Source organism: Camelina sativa, chromosome 5 (genome assembly GCF_000633955.1).
Source record: "Camelina sativa cultivar DH55 chromosome 5, Cs, whole genome shotgun sequence".
NCBI classification, from domain to species: Eukaryota; Viridiplantae; Streptophyta; class Magnoliopsida; order Brassicales; family Brassicaceae; genus Camelina; species Camelina sativa.
This window is the reverse complement of record NC_025689.1, coordinates 17,260,294-17,268,450: the sequence shown is the minus strand read 5'-3', so window position 1 is coordinate 17,268,450 and position 8,157 is coordinate 17,260,294. Positions and strand designations below refer to the sequence as shown.

General features: G+C 33.5%; 1 pseudogene; it reads right to left on the bottom strand.

Annotated features, from left to right (window-relative positions):
* LOC104789327 lies at nt 2,565–3,904 on the bottom strand (annotated as a pseudogene).

Here is an 8,157-nt window from a genome sequence, read left to right as displayed (position 1 = left end):
GCGTGCTAGGGCGAGAGGAAGAAGAGGGGGGGTTTATATATAGAAACCCTTTTAACCTAGCTGCCCAATCCTGCCCGAGGGTCTGCTCGATGCGGTGCACGAGGATGAGGTTGGGTTGCTCCTCAGATAGGTCTTCGGGTTGTTCTTCCTGCTCTTGGATCTCCTTCGATCGGGTTGAGGTTCGGACTGTTCTTCCTGATCAATAGCTCCTTCGGGTACATGCTCGGATTTGACTTTGTTTTTCTCCATTTTAGGCTCTAGAGTACCTGTTTTCATCCAAAATGCACAAACGCAAGAATGCAACACCCTAAATGGCCTAAATGTGAATTCTTACAGTTAATGACCTAAAAATGCTAAGGTTAGGGTATAAATAATGCAAAATATGGACAAAAAATGGTGTCTAAAACATTTAAATTAGAGAGTTATCACATGCAGATCATGTTGAACAAGTGTAGATCATGCAGATCATGCAGATCATGCTGAAAAAGTGCAGATTATGTTGATTGAGCAGTCTAAATTATATGCTTTAATGGTAAAAGCAGATCAAACAGTGTAAATCATATACTAAACTGTAAATTATTTAGAAACACATCCAATTCAGCAAATTTATTTAAACAAATGATAAAATTCTTGTAAAATAAACATAATTTTTTTTAATATAGATTATTTTCTAAATAATTTCACAATTTGAAAACATTAAACACAAATTATCCAAATGCAACAAAAATAAAACTTAGAATAGTTTAATGGAAATTATTTTGATTTTCCCATAACATATCTGCAATATTTTCTCTAATGTTTGTCATTTAATCTCCATCAGCTATAGCTGTAGTCTCCATGCCACCTTCATTATTCTCTGAATTTGTGTCGCTAATATCAGTATGCTCCATTACTTCAGCAAAATCTTCATCGAAATAATTTGAAATTCTGATAAAGTTATATAGTCCCATTGTAGCCATCACCACTCTTTTTTGAACATAAGTGTTATATCTAGGAAACTCACAAAGGATCCTCCATTTCTTCTTCCGAACTCCAAATGTCCTCTCGATGACAGAACGTAGTGATGCATGACAACGATTAAATAGTTTTTGTTTGTTTCTAGGAGGAGGACCATTGTAGAACTGTGACATATGATACCTAACAACCCTATTCTGTGAAGATCTACAATGAGCCAAAAAACCTTGTTTATTTGGATAGCCAGAATCATCTACATAATATTTGTCTGCATGAGGCAAGAGTAATTCAGCATCACTATCTTGCGCCATCGTGCGAACTGCTGTATCGTGACATGATCCCGGTGCTCCATTCCAAACGTATGTGAACATCATATTCAAATCACATATCCCCATTATATTAAACGAGGTTCTGTCATGGTGATTCCAATACATTCCTTGGAGTTCAGGTTTAACTTTTACACATACATGAACTCCATCCATGGCTCAAACAAATCCACTAAAATATGGCCAATATCTTCGATCCATTTGCAGTCGTTCAGGAATTCGACGTAGTTCTTGTCTCGTTGGAGTCTTGATATAATCACAAAAAAGTAACTCAGTTGCTCTAAGGACTTCAAAAAATGCTCTTTACACTGTCTCTTGCGTTCGTCCAAATCTCAATCCAACATCTCTTTGAACTTCACTGTGGCCACATATTCGTAAAAACATGGCCACTCCCTCTTCGATGCTTACATTCATTGTAGGTTGTAACCCATAACTCATTTTTAATTTGTCACACAATGCTCTAAAAACATCAAGTGACATCTTAGTAATTGAAGACATGCAGTATTATCTTCTTGGACTCGACGCCATATATTTTTCCATCCTAAACCGTTATATGTTTGCACTGGACCTCTTTCAAAATATCGATTATAGTATCTCAGTGACGGTTGAATTATTAACTCTTCAAATTGTTCATTTTCCTGATTCCACAACTCAACTCTCTCATCATAGTTCAGATTGTGGGCACCTTGTGATCGCAACTGACATATACGAAATGCCTGAAATTTTATAAAGACAACATAAAACCAAATTAAATTGATGAAAATTACATTATTCAATAATAGTAAAAACATAACATAACTTTTAACAACAAAGTACAAATGTTATAACTAATCATCATATCCTGAATCACTTTGCTGATTTTCATTTAAATTTGGTACTTCTTTATTTCCCCAAATGTTGAATAATCCTCCTCGTCTACGTGATCGTGATGTTTTCCCTCCTGATGATTAATTTGTGAAATTGAATTCTGGTGAAACTCCTCTAAAAAACATTATCGAAAGAGGGTACTTCTACTCCATGTGAAACTCTTTGTTGAGCATTTGTGGTAGTCTCTACTTCTGTTCCTAGTGAGAATCCATGCTGCACATTTGTTGGAGGAATACATTGTGGAGCATTTTGTGATGAACCCCTGTGTTGAGTACTTGGTGGTGAAGTCCATTGAGGCGCATTTTGTTTTGTTCTCCATTGCGGACCAGTTGGAATTGTACCTCACTGCAGAGCATTTGGAAGTGTACCGCACTGCAGAGCATTTGGAAGTGTACTCCATTGTTGAAAATTAGAACCCTATTGTGGTGCATTTTGAGGTGTGCCCCATTGTTGAAAACTGGGACCCCATTGTGGTCCATTCGGAGGTGTACCCCATTGTTGAAAACTCAGACCCCATTGGCCACCAAAATTTTGACTCCATGAATTATTACTACCAGATGGACTTCCAAAAGTAAAGTTGCTTGGATTAGGACTTCCACCATTTTGCCCAAAGACTAACCGCTTTCCCACAAATTCGCTGTCCCGTGTATATCTAGTTAAAGCTTGTAAAAAGCGCAACTTATCTTCCGTGGTTCTTTCAGCTCGATCAATAAAGTACTTACGCCAAAATCTTTCTTCTTTAAATGCATGAATGCAAGCCCAATAAAAATCTGTGTCACTCGGAAGCTCCAACGATTCAAATATCTTGACAGCATTATCAAATTCTTCGTAATCATCTTGGTCGAAAAAATTTGGACGTAATCGTTGTAAACTTTGGTGCTGAAACTCTCTGAAACCATTCATTGTATCTGTTAGGGTTGCCTAAAACGACTGTTTTCTACGGCTTCCTAATGAACCACTTCCAATAGTGATTCGTGAGCTTCCTGCCCCTTTTTGTGAACTACTTCCCCGTCTTAGTCCACCTTGTTGTTGAACTCTTGAAGCTGCAGTATGAATTGGAGGAGCATGTAGAGAATTATGTTGTAAATGATCCTGGGTGAATTCATTTGAGGGACGTGTTTCATTGTTGATATTAACGCGATACACCTCTTCATTTTCTTGTGTCTCAGGAACTTGGCTCTCATCATTATCTATACCCTCATTCATTAACTCCTCTCTTCTTTGGTGCACAGAGTAATGAGACTGTGATTGTACCTCATGTAAGATGAAACAATGTTGCATCACATCCCAAAAGTCAGGCGCTTTTCGTTTAAATGATTTTACAATCTTACATACCTGTTAATAAGATTACAACATTTTAGTATACAAGTTTAATGTATACTAAAATTACTAAATTTATGTTGGTTGTGAAAGATATTTTAAATACTTACTTCATGATCTTTCCACCATGAATCAGATGCAGATATAACGGATGTAACAAGATCAACTGTTATTCCCGTAAAATTTTGCAGAAGTTGCTTGTACTTCTTGTATTTTCTTTTTAGTTAATCAAATTTTTCTTTGAAAAATCGATAGTTTATATTTAGATTGAACTCCTTGTTGAATTTTTCAACCAAGAACTCTCTTCCAATGGGTGTAGGATCTTTCAAGCAATAACCATTCATGGCAATTGCTTGATTGTACAAATCAATAAATATTCTTTCTCGACTATAAGTCCATTTGAAAGTTTCTTCGATCTACAAGTTTGAAATTTTTTAAAAATTTATTGTACTTAAATTCTAACTAAAACTTAGACAAAGGTGTAACTTTATATCCGTGCTGATGTTTCTCTAGGAAAATTTGTATCTTCTTGCATGGACGAATTTTTGTTTTGTCTGCGGTTAGCCATACCTACAAATACAATTTTAATTTGATTTTTAGTTATTATATATAAGAGAAAATTTAGAAAATACTAACTAATATTTCCTCACCAAAAAAACTGATAACAACTTATTTATCTTAACTTAGATAAACTACTATATCTAACAATAAATCTTATAGTAAATTTTACTTATGATTGAAATAAATGATTCCAAAATTTTTTTTAGAACAATATTATTCTACAAAACTAAGTGAGACTTATAAATAATCTACAAATTAAGTGAGACATGTGCATCTATATATCAGTATAAGAGACTTATATATATGTACTTAAACATTTTCATAAGCTTTAAAAGTTTCTGAGAAAATAGATTTACAATATTCTAAATGATTATCTAATAGTAATTATTGAGTTCATAGCACATTTTTTAATCTATAATAAGAATAATTATCTATCTTTAAATCTGATTAAATAAAGATTTATGTATATAAATTTTTCTAACATTTAATCCTATACAATATATATTCATATTATATTATTAATATTAGGAGAAAATATACCTAACAATTATGAATAAATATGATAAAGTAATCATAATTCCATGGAAAATATCTAATAACTAAGAAAATATTTTATCAAAAAATTAAGAAAAATATTAAGCACCACCATATATAAAATCAGCATTCGTATTACATGTAAAAAAAACTAAGAAAAATATTAAGAACCACCATATATGTATATATATATATATACATATGTATACAAATATAAAATCAGCATTCTTATTACATAATTGGTTGAAAAATAAGACAGTTTACAATAACTATTATATAACATAAATAGAACTACTAACATATTATATAGCATAAATACATTTATTTATGAAATAAAAATAAATACCTTTCAACAAAAGAATATGGAAACAAGAGGTGATAGGTAAAAGCTTTGATTGTCTTTTGAATTCTGTACAAAAAAAAAATTGATGTTACAACAAATATTATATAGCATAAATAGAACTACTACCATATTATATAGCATAAATACATTTATTTATGAAATAAAAATACACACCTTTCAACAAAAAAATGTGGAAACAAGAGGTGATAGAGTAGAAGCTTTGATTGTCTTTTGAATTTTGTACAAAAAAAAATAGATGTTACAATAAATAGAAAAATAAAAAATAAAAAATGTTTATTTATTAAAAAATATATATTTTATGGAGAGAAGATGAATGGAAATAGAATTGATAGAAATTTGAAATATTTGTTTTGTGTTGGTTGTAAAAGTGAAGAAATGATGTATTATATAAAGGGTAAATTTGTTGAAACTGTGGGGAAAAATTTTGATCTGCCGATGGACAGCTTCAAAAAAGTTGTGGGCGAGTTAATGGGTGTTTTTCCTGCATTTATGGCTAAAAAGACAAAAAAAATTGAGAAACTGCATTAACTTTTAAAAAAAAAATGTTGAATTGTGCTTTTATGACAGAAGAACTGTAGGTGCGGATCCACTGCATTTTATCTGCCACCCCATTTAATGCCTTAGCCTTAGAAAGAAGACGGTAACCTCAGAGACAAATCAGTAATGTCCTACAATCTTACCAAAGTAGGAGATAAACATATAAGTAACCTCAAACACGGACCTCCAACCAAACGCCGTCGACCTCTGATGTGCTTGCGTCATCACTAGCGAATTGATTATTGGCTCGGACCCGATCCATTTCCGTCCCAATGATGTCAAAACACGTCCGGATATTTGTCGGGAGATCCAATCTCACTTTGTGCTTGCCGACGGTTAAGTCACCGATTCTGTTGAGATCCATGCCACCGGAACTTGGTGTGTCGGATAAATTTACAACGAGCGTTCACCGGGCTGAATCCATATGGTCGGCCATCTCTTAGTCAGATAGAGATGGTGTTCTCCCATGGCGAGATATTCTCGACAAATTTGTAGTCGAACTCGTCTAGAGCGTTATCGTCATCAACGAGAGGAAAGTATGTGGCCCTCCATGCAGTCTCCCAAGCTCCGTTGGTCCTCGCAAGATAGTGGATGTGGAGAGGAACAGAAAAACCACCAAGTAGACTTGAGCAATCGGTAACAACATACACGTAGGCTCTGTTTTGGAGGGGTCGCTCGTAATGACTCCTTAACGAACAACAACGTTTGGTACAGGGAACTGAATGTTGAGGGGTGGAAGGTCGTACCGGTCCGTGCTAACAGGATTGTAGAGAAAAATAGTGTGTGCAGACTAGGGGTTGAGGTTAACCGAGTCAGAGGCCACAACCCAACCTAGGTGAGAGCCTAAGAACCGAGCACCATGGAAATGGTAGTCGATGCAGCGGTAACGCCTCTCCCGAAGCGGATCGTAGAGATAAGCTTGAGCTGCTCCCCTTTCATGGCACAAAAGCCATGGCTCGTCACCACGGTATCCTCCTTCCTTGAGAGTAGGTAAGGTATTTTTCCAGTGCGTGTTCATCAGACGTAGCTCATGAGCTTCCACCATGTTGAACTTTTTGGGATCACCAATTGTGAGCATAACATCACGAAAACTTTCCCTATAAAATAAAGGACGAAGAGAGAGATTAGTTACATTTGATTACTCTTCTGCAAAACTAACAAAATCGAGAACTGAGATAGGGTTGTTAGAGACTTACAGGTTGGAAAACATTATGAGAGAACAGAGGCGGCGAGGAGTTAGGAGATCAAAAAAGAGAAGTGAAGAGAGGCGGTGAGGAGCTAGGGGGGATCAAGAAACAATAGTGAGAGTGACTTGAAAAGATAATGAGAGTGTATTATATGTAGAAGAGGAGTCCAGATTATAAACAAACAAGAAACACTAACTTTCTCACCCCAAAACAAAATAAAATAAAATAAATAAATAAAGAAAACATAATTTAAAATATTTGAAAATGACAAACAAATTTAATAACATAATAATAAGTCACATATTTGCTATATATTTTTTCTGTGCTTTTTATTCATTATTAGCTGTCATATGGACATTCAGGCCCTGATTGGAAGCATGGTAAAGTGCGTATTTCAATACATAAAAACAAAACAGTATTTAATGTTACCAATCATAGTTTTCTTCCAATAGTGTGTATTTTTCCAAAAAAGTGAAAACAACTCATTTGCGTTTTTTAAACCATGATAAAACACAATGGACCGCCTTTGTTTATCACACCACCAAATACCTAGCGGATTGTTTCCAAAAACGCACCAACTACAGTAAAATAAATTATATAGTTTATGATTAATAAAAGGAACAATAATTAACATATTATATTTTTTAAAATATCTCTATGTTAAACATGTTTCTTAATTTAAATTTTTCAAATCATTTTTAAATCATTAATTTTTAAATGTATGTTTTCACTATTTTTGTTATTTTAATGAACAAAAATTAACATGATTAATTCAAAATAAATTTTGGGTTTTAAAGTTCATAAATAATAAATGAAAATACAATTCCACTAACAATAAAGAAAAATTTTTACATTTGTAAATATATTAACATGATATATTTGTTTTTAATGTTTATTTATAATATATAATTATACTAGTTATTAATAAAATAATACTAAATGTGCACCACAAATAGATTTTTTACCAATCAAACATTATTTTATACCACTTATTTTGCATTAACCGCACTTGTCCTGCAAATATATATGTCCCACACGTACCGCAGTTCAACCATACTGCACTATCAAATCGTTTGTACCGCAAAACCAAATCCGATGTTACCATTCGGACTCTAAATATGTAGTTACGTCTATTTATATTCAAAGGTATATGCAAACGTATAACGTATGTAGGTTCAAAGGTATATGCAGGAGCTTAATTTATGTATGGGTGTTTTCCATAAATACAGTCCAACTACCATCCTGGAACTGGTGGCATTAATCTAACGTTATAAAACCTGAAACACATGCCACATTTAATTTACCTTAATCCTATAATATCTGTTTTTTGCCCCTCTTCCAATATTTTAAAATGACAAACAAATTTAATAACATAATAATAAGTCACATATTTGCTATATATTTTTTCTGTGCTTATTTACTCATCATTAGCTGTCATAGGGACATTCATGCCCTGATTGGAAGCATGGTAAAATGCGTAATTCAATACATAAAAGCAAAACAGTAG